The 15,082-nt window shown below is 44.1% G+C and overlaps 2 non-coding genes across 2 annotated transcripts; both read right to left on the bottom strand.

Annotated features, from left to right (window-relative positions):
• Window positions 1-957: 957 nt before the first annotated feature.
• On the bottom strand, window positions 958-1,030 carry Trnak-uuu (transfer RNA lysine (anticodon UUU)). The gene has a single exon. It is a non-coding gene; the product is annotated as a tRNA-Lys (tRNA).
• Window positions 1,031-1,719: 689 nt separating this feature from the next.
• On the bottom strand, window positions 1,720-1,792 carry Trnam-cau (transfer RNA methionine (anticodon CAU)). The gene has a single exon. It is a non-coding gene; the product is annotated as a tRNA-Met (tRNA).
• Between the last annotated feature and the right edge of the window lie 13,290 nt (window positions 1,793-15,082).

Below are 15,082 nucleotides of genomic sequence, written 5' to 3' on the forward strand. Positions count from 1 at the left end.
GTGTTTTTAAGGACGAAAATACGCCGAGGACAATCACTGCGTAGATGCCCGCTCTCGTTACAAATATAACAAGTTTCTACTTGCCCACTATAAACGACATGTGCTTTATAGCCACAGACCACGATATTCGAGGGAATATTAACTTTAATGCTCATATCAACAGAACGAACCCCACTGTAGCATTGCTATTTGTGTTGGCTACACCATTTCTCCATTCTGATTTGCCGAATATCACCGTATTTAGCAAGAACATCTTTCAACAGGTAATGTTCAACTTCTGGTGGCAAACTGAATACTCGAACCTGTGTATATTCTACATCGGCATTGGTGATTAACACGGTACTCACCGATTGGTCGCGATGATGGAATTCCGCCTTTCCTCCAGTTTTCTGCAATATCTTCTCCAGTTGTAACGGAGTGAGAAACTTGACAAAGAAACAGTAATCCGCCATATCATAGTACGCTGTGTGAACCTGGTCAGAAGTTATCCCAATTACATCGACAATCCAATCATGAATTTCCAGAGAGCTTGGTTGCACACGACGCGATGCCTTGTCAAACTCAAAACATAAAGTATTCTTACGGGGAACCGGTTTAGCCATAACTGTGACGATAAACGGCCGAAACCGCTAGTAAGAGAAAAAAAAACAATAAGAGTACACAAAAACGCAAAATAACACGAGAAAAAAAACACAATCACAGTCACAAGAAACGATGTAAACACGGCTTGCGGCGCTACGACGGCACGGAAGTGAAGGCACGTCAGAACGCTGTGGGGTCTCAAGCGGAACTGACCACTCGGCCACGACTGCTCGCAACTCCTGCGTTCCTCGATACGCAGAAAATACAAGCGGTCCGCGTCTGCGGATAAGGTTGACAGGAAACGAGATCCGTGCACTGGTTACCGCAGGGCTACCATCGCTACGAGACGGGCCATTACGGAAGCGTCAAAATCTTCGCCCGGATAGAGACTCGAACCCTGGACCCTTAGGTTAAAAGCCTAATGCTTCACCGACTGAGCTATCTGGGCTCACGTTCCTTGTGCCTGGGGCGGCTGCAAGTAACGTGAATAACTGGAACGCGCGTGTAGGCGTACTACGATAATTGCTGGCTTCTGGCGCAACTGGCGACTTCATCGACTTCCCACTGACGCTGGTAGCAGCCCACAGCGGACCAGTGCCTCTTCTCCCTTTATTCCGGTGCTGACAGTAACTGCATCACGTGCCTGCTTTCCCCGATTACGATCGGTTGAAGCTAAGGAAGGAGGGCGACCGACGACAGTTCGAGGGGCAAAACATGGAGCGGAGTGTGCGCAAAAACTTCCGTTCCGGTACCGGCAATCGAACCCGGGCCTCCAGGGTGAAAGCCATGTATCCTAGCTACTAGACCACACCGGATCTGTCCGGTAAACCTCAGTTTTACTCCGTCTTCTCCTGTGTTTCGTGCTGAATCTGGACTCACTGCTGTTCTCTGTTTGCGAGCATATTTCCGCCTACAGGCTGGCATTGCGCACACTTCGAAATTGACTATCCAATGCTGTTTGCATCATATTTTACTTGTAATAGAGGAGCAGAAATATCACACTTGTACGTTGTCATTAATGGAAGTAGACCTTTTGACGCTGAGGCTTGCCCTTCTTGTGGACAACGAACGACAATTAGGTTCGTTCCCTAGCAACAGCAACGCCGTTAATTCAGCTGAGATGTGCAGCAAACTGATCGCCCCAGGTGAGGATCGAACTCACGACCTTATAATTATGAGACTTACGCGCTGCCTACTGCGCTACCGAGGCACGTCACAGCCAACGTTGCAGGAAATTTGGTAAGTCTCGCATATTAGAGATGGACAGTTTGTGCTTTCTCGAGAATCATGTTGTGTTGCAACACGTGCTTTCCCGACTCGCTAGATTAAACTGCAGCCGCAGCTTTTTCAACGGAAAGCAGCACTGCCTGACGTTACAGTACATCACCCTTGCGGAACCTGATCACACCGGCCTGTAGGGCAAGGCTGAGACTAGAGTTCGGGAAATAGCATGCGACCGTCCAAGTACGGTCTCTTGCGTGCTGCGTGTTTGGTTCTTCTCACAGCGAATCCTGCTATACATTCCTGAGGCTGACGCAGCTCAAGCGAGCAATCCGCGCGGCAGCATTATAGCGAGAACAGCAAACCGATGCGTCGGCTGGGAATCGAACCCGGGCCGCCTGCGTGGTAGGCGAGCATGCTACTACTTTTTTTGTTGTTCTTCTCATTTTGTTCGTTGCAGTTGTTGGGGGCGGACGTCCGATGACGCCCGTTCAAGTTCATCGTTGACTCAGTACTTTATTACAGAGGGCTGATAACCCTCTGACCGAACACGCTGAGTTATCGTGCCGGCAAAACTTAAGATTACGAGACTTACGCGCTGCCTACTGCGCTACCGACACGCATACCACTGAACCGCAGATGCTCGACAAGCTGGCCGTGCTTCCAGAGCAGCTGTCCCTGAAGGACGCCAGAAAACTAGCGTCAGCAGTGCGTCAGTGGGAAGTCGGTGAAGTCGCCATTTTAGCCACAAGCCAGCAATTACGACATGCGAATCACTCGCACACGACGCAGCTGTATGACAATGCTCGTGCGTGGGTGCGGATAGCTCAGTCGGTAGAGCGTTAGGTTTTCAACCAAAGGGTCCTGGGTTCAAATCGCTGTCGGGGCGAAAATTAATACGTTTTCGTAACGCCTAATGTGCTGGCAATGGAATCACTACAGAAAGAGTAAGGCCATGCTGCCTTCCGCCATTGGATTGCTTGCAAAGGTGGCAGTTTCAGTTGTCGAGAGACGCTTCTGAGACGTGCAGTCGTGGCCGAGTGGTTAAGGCGTCTGGCTTGAAATCAGATTCCTCTGGGAGCGTAGGTTCGAGTCATGCCGGCTGAGGAAATTTTCTCGTTCTCAAAAGATGGGCGTTTAGCTGCATCCTAGCAGTTGCGTCACTACTAAACACGTGGGTCGCCAGCAATGTGCAGTGTTCTTGGCTGCAGGGTGCAGCGCTACAGTCGCTCCCAGAAGCCACAGCTCATCTCCTCGTCTCACAACCGTCCACCAAGTGTCAGTGCAAGTGTCGCCTCTCTGGGCAGTGCAGATGTGATTATTTTAGCTTGCAGACGATGACGTGTAGCAATTAATGAGCAAACGCAAATCAAACGTTTTACCGCGTGGATCTGCTAGATACTGCCTCACACACGTTGGAGAGGCTCACTCCTTCCTCTGCCTCGTTCTCTGCACACGAGTTGCACGTGGCATCGATGTAGCACAGGTTTTCTAGCGTAAGCGAAGTCAATATTACATGAATCGAGTCGACATGTTTGCTTGTTACGACGATGGAAGCTGAAGAAATGTGTGTGGTACTTCACTGCATCTGCTGTTCGCCTTTCAGCGTCCCTGTGTCTTATCAGACGAAGATGACTGTGAAATCGGCAACGGGACAGAGGTCAACGAAGACGTGCAAAACGGCGACATTCTACGTCAGCCGAAATAGCTCAGTTGGGAGAGCGTTAGACTCACTATCTTAAGGTCTCTGGTTCGATCCCTAGTTTTGTCAGGGCTTCGTTTTTAAGCTGACGCCAATGGAATTGCTCTGAGTTTGTGATAAAGTAACTACAGCCGAGAACGAACGTGACTCCCTTCTGTAACTGTTCTGGTTGTCTAGTGCTTGCCATAAGAGGAACACATCTAGGGAGACAGTATACAGTAGCCTTATTAACCTGGGGGCTTATAGTTCAGTCTCTTGGTGCACGTCAATGGAGTTTTAATACACTTATGCAACTACCAGCATATCTACAAACCTCATTTTATCGGCCATTACAAATTCATACATGTAAATACATTCACATATACTTATATCACGTAATTACATTCACATATATTCATATTACATGTCCACGTTCATGGTGTGATGACGTCGTAGTCTCTTATTTCATCTTACATTTGTTAAGCAGTATTCCCAGGGGGAAAATGATACATTCCTTAAATTGTCCTTTCACTGTATTTTAATAATTGTTTTTCTCCTTGGCTTTTGGTTCATTAGCCGTTCTGAGATGCTGTCCTTTCGCCACACGTTATCTCATTGTTCGCTGCACTTATCGCCATCAGCAGCCATTGTTTAACGCGCCCGACGCAGTGACGCAAGCGCCACGTTAGCAGGAGCACTCCCCGCGCACACACTGTAATGTCGCCCCACGCTCATAAAGTCGGTGTTGTATATGCCCTCCAGTCCGGAGACTGGATACGACGGATTCAGCTCTAACGCTCAAACCGAAGAACACCAATACCTCATCTCGCGCATGGGCGAGGTTTTCGGCCAGTGACATTGAAGGTAAGAGGCGCACTGCAGGTACGGCATTATCTTCCGTCGTGCATTATAGTTCAGCGGTTCTCACACCTCAACTCGTGGTTATACGAATTTCCTCTGATATCTCCATCGCACACGCATTACGCTCTTTGTATTCACTTTGCTAGACTGTAGCGTTTACTCATATTACGGCTGAGCCGTTATTTTCAATATTATTAGGCCTTAATACTTTTGTATCACTTCACACGTGCGAGTATTTTACTCGTCCGCCGCGTTGCACTTCACATACATGCATAAGTTGTTCTTGTTCAAGTATAAAATCTCACATAAAATTGATAATAGTGCATACATTAACAGAGATGACACATAAATTTACAATTCACATCCACATTTCATATACGGACTCCATGACATGCACCCTCTTACACACTAATATGTAAATCAAGAGTTATCTTTCATTTATTCTGAATATTGGCATTTTCTATTCTTGTCTTGCAGGACCTACCTCCTGCGCGTTTTTACGTCCACAACTACACATAGAAAAGAAGAAAAGAGTACATACATACATTTTACATAGACATCGACATTAACAATAATATAGTTGGCAAATAAATGTCCAATTTACATTCACATTTCGTATATGGACTCTATGTTAAGCAGCATCTGACACAGCAATAAGTAAATTAGAAGGAATCTTGCACTTATTCTGAATGTTTGCTCTTTCTTGTTATTGTCTTGCAGGACCGACCTCCTGCACGTTTTTTACATCCACAACTACAATAGAAAATACTACATACGTATTTTCATAGACATAGAAATTGGCAATAGTAAAGTTGACACATAAATGTACAAGTCACATTCACATTTCCTATATGGTCTCCATGTTAGGCATCATCCATCTTACACACTAATAAGTAAATTTGAAGGAATCTCTCATTTGTTCTGAATTTTTGCTTTTCTCTTGACTTGCAGGCCCAACCTCCTGCGCGTTTTTACCATCACAAATACACATAGAAAATACGTTCCAGCACTACTCACTACATGGAAAACAGGATTCGCTAAGGTCTGCTTCAGAGATCGAGCTACTTCTAGGATTGCTATTTGTAGTGCGTCGTTAGTGTACTTATTCTATCTTTCGCATTTGATAAATCTTCATACTATGTATAATATTTACAAGTGCTCGTTTGTGAGCGAGTGTGGGGGATGTTTTATCCCTTGACAATCCTGACTTCATCACTGCTTGTTAATCGTCGTAATATTCCACATTCGTGAACACGTATTTCAAGCCATATTTCTTCCTTATTGATTCGACGACATGTACGTGTTTACCTTTGTGACGTGTGACCGATAATTTTACCGTATTTTTGCCATGTGTAGCTCCACTCATAATTCATTATCGCTAAATAAGAACGCGCGTGTGCTAAAATAATGTTTTCGCTCCTGCGTGCGTCAAGAACTCAGTGTAGAAAATATTGTTTCACTGCATTTTGTGTTCATTCCTCATACGAATCATGTATCATATTTTCATTTATACTAACCTTATAGTTTCTCGAGCTTTAACAGTTAGTCGCTAAGGAAATATTTTTCATACTAGGTTGTTTTACGTTTTCATGTCTGTGTAGTAAATCACTGTGCTGTGGTGGGTTTTAAACGTTATCGTGTACCATTGTTATCGACTTCACTGTTTCTTCTATACTCCTCACTGCTTCTTCGTGATGTTCGTTTTCATAATTACTTACCGTACATGCATCATCATACTTTGCTTTCCACACTCATACAACCATTCATTCTAAGACTTAAAACTATATTGTGTGTTCTTTCTTACGTCGGCTTCGTGGCCCTTTCTTAGGTACCCTTGTAATATTAATCTTCATATTCATCACCCTATACCCATATAATTATTAATTAAAAATATTCCACAATAAATCGCCATTTATACTAATGTACTACCTACAGGGTTCTCACAATAGAACCACCACCCTATTTATTTCTTCCCAGAAATATAAATAAACTCGTATTACTCTAATTCACTTTCATTCTCTTCCTAGATTCACTCCATGCACGGTACGTCACCACAAACGTAGATTAACTAATTAATACCTTCAATCGAATCTAATAAAACCTTCCGCTCTCTGTACTCTAAAATATTATCGAGCAGTGAAATTTCATTTATTTCTCCATATCGCTTTTGTAAACATACAGTGCTTACCTCAGTTCTTTTGTTTTAAGTTCATGTAATTACGTTGTGTGTGTATTGGTTGGTTTTTGTATTTACTTAGCTTATCTCCCGCGTGTTGTTCAATTCATGTTTACAGCTTTATTTTGCTGCTTATACTATAAGGTATCGTGTAATTAATAGCAACTAACATAGGCGAGTTCTGTACTAACAAATCTGTGGATATGTATTCTCCCTGTACATTAAGCTCACTACTTCTAATGTTGTCTGTAAAGAAGTGTAGTTCTATAAGTGTACAACTGCTCCTCTCGCTAAATCTTGTACGATATGTTATTTTATAGTTTACGTCTCAGTCACACGCATTTTTCTATGTTTATATCTTATTCTACCTTTCACATCGTCGCTCACTTATGTGTTGTATGTAAATCGCTTAGTTCTTAAGTTACGTGCTAATCGCGTTCTTTCAAGTGTACATGTTGTTACTTCCCCATAGTCGGATAGGTCATTTACTGTGTTTATTCTCTTCTACGTTGAATACTGAGACATAAGTGTAGCTATGTACGTTCAATGGATTGTGTTAAGTTCACAAATTTAGCGTATTCTACTCTCTTTATAGTTTACTTGCGTCAATGCTCTCATTTTCTTAAAGCTGCATATGCTTAACTTAATGATATACTCTTAAAATTAGTGCTTTTTACAGTATAGTCGCCGAGTTAGTAATAAATGTCTCTATTCGTTTAGTTTGTGTTGCTCATCTACGTCAGAGTAACTAGCTGATAGGTACCCCACTTCGTGTCGCTTCCGTTCTGTCCAGCTGGTGCGCGATGTGGATGCCGATTCGATTATATTCTAGAATGGTTTCCGTCGCGGTGCGCAGTGTGTCTTTGCGCATCGTACAGGGGACACTGAACTCAACCTTGCTTTTTGCCTACTTGGCCCCTGCGATCAGCTGTTAGCCACTTCGTATGTACACTCCTGGAAATGGAAAAAAGAACACATTGACACCGGTGTGTCAGACCCACCATACTTGCTCCGGACACTGCGAGAGGGCTGTACAAGCAATGATCACACGCACTGCAAAGCGGACACACCAGGAACCATGGTGTTGGCCGTCGAATGGCGCTAGCTGCACAGCATTTGTGCACCGCCGCCGTCAGTGTCAGCCAGTTTGCCGTGGCATACGGAGCTCCATCGCAGTCTTTAACACTGGTAGCATGCCGCGACAGCGTGGACGTGAACCATATGTACAGTTGACGGGCTTTGAGCGAGGGCGTATAGTGGGCATGCGGGAGGCCGGGTGGAAGTACCGCCGAATTGCTCAACACGTGGGGCGTGAGGTCTCCACAGTACATCGATGTTGTCGCCAGTGGTCGGCGGAAGGTGCACGTGCCCGTCTACCTGGGACCGGACCGCAGCGACGCACGGATGCACGCCAAGACCGTAGAATCCTACGCAGTGCCGTAGGGGACCACACTGCCACTTCCCAGCAAATTAGGGACACTGTTGCTCCTGGGGTATCGGCGAGGACCATTCGCAACCGTCTCCATGAACATGGGCTACGGTCCCGCACATCGTTAGGCCGTCTTCCGCTCACGCCCCAACATCGTGCAGCCCGCCTCCAGTGGTGTCGCGACAGGCGTGAATGGAGGGACGAATGGAGACGTGTCGTCTTCAGCGATGAAAGTCGCTTCTGCCTTGGTGCCAATGATGGTCGTATGCGTGTTTGGCGCCGTGCAGGTGAGCGCCACAATCAGGACTGCATACGACCGAGGCACACAGGGCCAACACCCGGCATCATGGTGTGGGGAGCGATCTCCTACACTGGCTGTACACCTCTGGTGATCGTCGAGGGGACACTGAATAGTGCACGGTACATCCAAACCGTCATCGAACCCATCGTTATACCATTCCTAGACCGGCAAGGGAACTTGCTGTTCCAACAGGACAATGCACGTCCGCATGTATCCCGTGCCACCCAACGTGCTCTAGAAGGTGTAAGTCAACTACCCTGGCCAGCAAGATCTCCGGATCTGTCCCCCATTGAGCATGTTTGGGACTGGATGAAGCGTCGTCTCACGCGGTTTGCACGTCCAGCACGAACGCTGGTCCAACTGAGGCGCCAGGTGGAAATGGCATGGCAGCCGTTCCACAGCATCTCTACGATCGTCTCCATGGGAGAATAGCAGCCTGCATTGCTGCAAAAGGTGGATATACACTGTACTAGTGCCGACATTGTGCATGCTCTGTTGCCTGTGTCTATGAGCCTGTGGTTCTGTCAGTGTGATCATGTGATGTATCTGACCCCAGGAATGTGTCAATAAAGTTTCCCCTTTCTGGGACAATGAATTCACGGTGTTCTTATTTCAATTTCCAGGAGTGTAATTGTTGAAGTATGTTCTGCTTTAAGCGCGGCAGCACGGCTCAGTATTCCACATCGCTAATGCCTCTCGCTTAAAGCTCGCGCGCTGTGAATTAAGTCTTAAGAAAGTACAATATCAAAATAGAAGGAAAATTTATTTTCACTGGGCTGCATCTCACTCTCTGCATGTTAGATAGTAAAAGAAAATTGAACATTCCTTATTGATTAAACAGGATAGTAGAAGAGGGAGAGGGCACCGGCAATATAAATATTGTACCCCCTAGCCCAGATGGAGAGGAACCGAACGCCAGTCGGTACATTCGTCAAAGAGCGACAAACCTCCTACCTTCCTGCGTTTTATTGATGCAACAGACAAGGACAGAATGAGATTTGAATTTTCATTTAACAAATTTCCGCAGATCTTTATGTGGATACGTGCCTTTTATTTTACCATTTTTTTTTATTTTCTATCAAGTAGCACCCCGGATGTGGCTTGTCAACAATGATATACGGACCAACATATAACAATTGCCATTTTTTATTCAATGCCTTTAATTTCGATGATTTCGGATGCGTTCTTAATAGTACCTCCTGTCCGATCTGGAATTCTGTTACGTTTTACAATTTCCTGTCGTAAATTCCTTTCCTTATTTGAGCTTGCTCTTCCAATGTTATTAGCACTCGCCGTACTTTCTCATCTAAGACTACGTCTTTGTGCCGTAATTTAGGTATCGGTTTTGCCCATTCATATAGCTCCACCTTTTCAAACGTTAGTTCAGCCGGTGTGTGCCCTGTTGATGTGTGTGGTAGGTGATTTACAATGTGCTGAAACGGACCCAGGTATTCTATCCAATTCCTTTGGTTCTGTGGTATATATGTGCGGATAAACCTATTAAATTCACGGAAGCACCGTTCGACGGGATTTGCTTCCGGTTGGAACTTGGATACTAAAATATGACGTATGTTTTGTGATTTTAAAAATGATTTCCATTGGTCACATGTAAAATTTGAGGCGTTATCAGTTAGGACTGCTTGGGCTTTCCCAATGCGTTGTATGTAGTCTTCCAGAATTCACCTTATAATTGGCCCTGACCTAACTGTTTTGATTGCGTTCAGCTGGAGATACTTACTAAAAACATCATACAGGGCTACGATGTATTTAACTCCGCTGCGGGCTTGGGGATAAGGTCCTGCGGCGTCAATAGATACAAGATCTCTTGGTTGCTTTGGTATTATTGGGTTTAGTACGTTAAGACATGTCCTATTCTGGTGTTTGACCTTTTGACACACCGCACAGCGTCTGATTACTTGCTCTATACGTCGCCTCATATTAGGGAAATAACAATACGTAGAAATTTTGGCGGCACACTTTAGCACTCCATAGTGCCCCCATGTGCCGTGCATGTGTTAAGATTTCCAGATATTCCTGAGGTATGCACACACACCACTTATCCATTTGTCGATCTCTTCTGTGAAAGAGGACGCCATTATGTATAATGTAATACTGCTCTAAACGTTCGTGTGTTCTAGCCTGCAATTCCTTACCTTGCTCCATCTCGGCTCTTCTTCCTGTAAACGTTGCATGTATTTGCACATTTTAATATAATATGGCTTAAAAGTTCCATCATTTATTAAAAGCACCTTGGAAGTCTGATGTTTGTTCCTCTAACTCGCGGAAATCGGTAAGACCTTGAGGTAACCGTGACAGTGCATCTGCCAAAACATTCTGTTCCCCTTTTATGTACACTATCTCAAAAACAAACTCTTGAACATACATGCACCACCTCGCTATTCTGTTATGTAACAACTTGCACGTCAGAAGAAAGGACAAGGCTTGATGATCACAGTAAACTTTGGTATGTTTTTCCCAAAGGTAATATTGAAATTTACGAAAGGCCCAAACTACTGATAACGCTTCTATTGTGCCCAGTTACGGAATAAGATCTTTCACATTCTGTGAGGGTTCTACTGGCAAAACTGATTACATTGACTTCTTCCTTACCATCCTTTGTTATTATTTGAAACAGGCACGCACCGAGCCCCTGATAACTAGCATCGGTGCTTAAACAAAAATCCAATTCCATATTTGTGTGTTTCAGGATAGGCGCGTTAATCAGCACCTGCTTAATCTGCTGAAAATCATTTTCACATTATTTAGTCCACAACCAACTGTGGTTTTTACGCAGTAAGTTTAATAGTGAACTACTGTTCAACAATTGTTGTGGCAGAAACTTCCAGAAAAACGAGGCCATTCCTAGAAAACCTTTTAATTGTTTCTTAGTATAGGGTGTTGGGAAATTCCGTATCGCATCTAGTTTACTGGGGTCAGATAGAATTCCTACTGGCGAAATAATATGCCCTAAGAATTTTATTTTTCCTTTCCGAATTCAGAATTTTTAAAGTTAACTGTTACATTGAATTCATCAAATTTTTGAAAAATACTTTCCAAAATACTTACATGTTCATCCCATATTTGAGTTGCAATTAATAGATCATCAACGTAGAGTGTAACCTGGCTAAGCAGTTCCGGTCCAAGTACCCTTCCTAACGCTTCAGTAAATACACCAGCGCTTACATTTAATCCGAAAGGCAGCACACTAAATTGGTAGCTCCTCCCGGCATTTATGAAAGCTGTATACTTTCTACTCTCTTCATGTAATAAAATTTGCCAGTACGGAGCTTTCAAATCAACGGATGTTAAATACTTAACGCCATGAAACTTTTATAGCTGCTCTTCTAGATTCTCTGGCCTTGTTCTTATAGGAACGATGATTTTGTTTATTTCCCTCGCGTCTAACGCCAACCGCACCGTTCCGTCAGTTTTACCAACTGCGAGAATCGGACTGCAGTAAGGTGAGTGCGATGTTTCAATAACACTCCACCTAATCATACGCTCTATTTCTTTTCTTACTGCCTCTTTCTTTGCCCAAGGGGTGCCATATGATGTTCTACAATATGTTTCATGAGGGTATAGTTCCATTTTATACTCATATCCCTTAATAACACTAGGTTGTTTACGAAAAATGTTATGATATTTGAAGAGTAATTTTGTCAGTTCACTTCGCTGTTCATTGTTAAGACAAGTGGATTTACTTATTTTACTGTGTACTGTTTGCTCAACGAGGATCTCCCTACCAGCGTCATCAAGTTCCATCTCAGAATGAGATTTTCATTCTGCAGCGGATTGTGCGCTGATATGAAACTTCCTGGCAGATTAAAACTGTGTGCCCGACCGAGACTCGAACTCGGGACCTTTGCCTTTCGCGGGCAAGTGCTCTACCATCTGAGCTACCGAAGCACGACCCACGGCCGGTACTCACAGCTTTACTTCTGCCAGTATCTGGTCTCCTACCTTCCAAACTTTACAGAAGCTCTCCTGCTGTCTCCGCAGTATCCTTTCTTTCAGGAGTGCTAGTTCTGCAAGGTTCTCAGGAGAGCTTCTGTAAAGTTTGGAAGGTAGGAGACGAGATACTGGCAGAAGTAAAGCTGTGAGTACCGGCCGTGAGTCGTGCTTCGGTAGTTCAGATGGTAGAGCACTTGCCCGCGGAAGGCAAAGGTCCCGAGTTCGAGTCTCGGTCGGGCACACAGTTTTAATCTGCCAGGAAGTTTCCAGTTCCATCTCCTTTGCCATTAAGGATTGAGGGTAGATAAGTTTTACATTAATGTCCGGTATCGGCCTAATCTGATTTGTCATTGTAGTTTTTATTAAGTCCACAGTCAGTGTGCGCTCCCCTACACGAAATTGGCATTCCCCGCTGCCAATAACTATTTTTATCCTATATCTTCTGAAACCTCCATACCAAGTATACAGTTCACTATCAGTTTGTCTACCAGCAAGAAAGTACACTGCAAAATTACACCACATATGCTAATGGGTATGCTGGCCTGTAATTATATAACTTTAGATTCACTTCCCATCGCCGTTACGATCTTACAGTTCTCTACAGGTAGCGTGGGAACATTTACTTCCCTCGCTACCTCTTTGAACAAGCTAGTAGGCATTAGGCTTGTCGACGCACCAGTATCCAAAACAACTAGTACATCTATGTTTCCTACCTTTACCTTTATTGTTGCTTGAATAATTTCAGTTACCTTGCGTGTTGTTTCTTTCTCTTCGATAAACAAGTCTTCTTTCATCTCTGCGTCCTTACCATACCATAAAAATAGATTCCGGATATGCTGTATGTGTAGGTTTGTTTCAGCGTCTGCTTCCTCCTTTCCGTTCCTGTTCGTTTTAGTGTTTAAGTCGCCCACAGTAGTACTGTGGCACACTGACAGTTCATTAATTTTTTCCTCTAGTCACGCTCGATTATTATTTCCTGGGGCCGGTAAAGGTATTGCTTCATTTTCTGCCGTCACTTCTACTATGTTTACCGTATGTTCGCGTGCTCGCCAGTTCGTTTCCCGGTTGTTTCGATTTGACTGTACGGGCTGCCTGTTATCTCTCAGATCCCTGTGTTGCATATTCCGTTCCTGGTAATTTGCATTTGCTTGTCGCCTATTGTCGAAGTTTTCCCTCGAATTTCTATTGTCTCGGCCATTACCGTACCTATGGGGCTGATATTTAGTTTCGTACCCTCGGTCACCCTGTGGCTGTTGGGTAGACCGATTGTACGGATTTCCGTCGTGGCACGGCGGTGCATACGGATGCCATTCATTCATACGCACACCACCGTTATAATTTCCAAAGCCATTGCCCTTACCGTAGTTCTTCCCGTTTAGGTTGTGCCCATTACCGTTACGATAACTAGGCATGGCTTGCCCATCCTCATGAATCAGATCTATTGAGTCGAGCACTGAAAGAAAATACTCGAGATCATATTCGGGAACAGTTACTAATTTTTCCCTAACATTTGCGGGTAACTTGTTCTTTAAGATTTTCAGTACATCGACATGAGATATCGGATTATTCCAGTAACGGGTCTTGTTTAGGTATTTTTCAAAATAGCTTCTTAGCCCCCCGAATTTTGAATGATATGGTACTGGGTTAAATACCTCTCGTCTTAATCTCTCCTGGATAGCTGTTGACCAGTATTTATCTAAAAATGCATTCTCAAACTGATCATATGTCTCGCAAAGTTCTGACATCTCCGTAGCCCACAAAATGGCATCACCCTCGGTGTGTCCTACAACATATTTAATCTTTTGAGCTTCTGTCCAAGTCCTGGGCAGTACATTTCTAAAGGCTCGGACAAACACTACCGGGTGCGTTCGCTTTTTCTCATTTAAGAGTACGGGAAACTTTCGATGTTTCATTAAGCTTTCATCCATTAACAACGCTGTCCAGTACGGAGGAGCAGCATTTCCCTGCGGTGGTGGTATATTTGTTTCACAAAAATTTTGCCCGTTGCTCGCGTCGTGCGTCGACGTGCGGTTGCGCGGCGTGGGTTGGGCATTGTTGTCCGCGCCACTGATTCTCCCACTGGCGGATGGCTGTTTATCGCTCCGCTTACCGCCCCAGGCGATGATATTACCGTACTTTGTTTGTTAACTATTTCGTCTCTTAACCGTTGTTCTAACTGTTCCTTCCTAGTCCCCCATTACTTCCTTTACCGCTTCCATATAGGTCCGCTGTTCACGTACGCATTTTTCTGCGAACGTTGTATTTTCGTCCTTTGCATTGCTCTTTACCAATTCATAAAGCTGCACAATGTCTTAGTTGAACCTCTTGTGTTCTAACTTGAGTAATTCTACCGCCAATGTGATTTTTTCTACATTTTCTGGCAGGTCGTCACAGACCAACTACAGAATGTAGTTTCGCTACTTCTGATTGTACATTGTCTAATTTGACCTGCGTATTGGACACGTGTCATGGCGGCTGCAGTGTAACACGTGTTAAGTTCGGCTCTCGAAATTTAGTCGAATTCGAAGGTGTTCTCGCAGGTGGTGTTGTCTAGTACAAGTGGAAATCGTGTAAACAACAGTGTTCTGTGCAGTAGTGCTATTTTTCTTTCTGTGCTCCGCCAATATCTTCGAGAAAATGGTAAACACGGACCAAATGGAAGAGTTCCAAGATAAAATTATTGTTTCTACGCCATGCCAGGCATTTCCAGTAAAGCTCTTCAACAAATTTAAGAAAACGAAATATGTTGCAAACAGCAAAAATAATGCTCAAAAACATTATGTAACTTACAATAAATAAGATTAAAAAAGCCCACTGACGATGGTGATATTTGTCGCCGAAACTAGTTTGGGAAAATAAAGAAATTAAACATATAACAAG

Source organism: Schistocerca gregaria, unplaced genomic scaffold, assembly GCF_023897955.1.
Source record: "Schistocerca gregaria isolate iqSchGreg1 unplaced genomic scaffold, iqSchGreg1.2 ptg000395l, whole genome shotgun sequence".
Classification (NCBI taxonomy): Eukaryota; Metazoa; Arthropoda; class Insecta; order Orthoptera; family Acrididae; genus Schistocerca; species Schistocerca gregaria.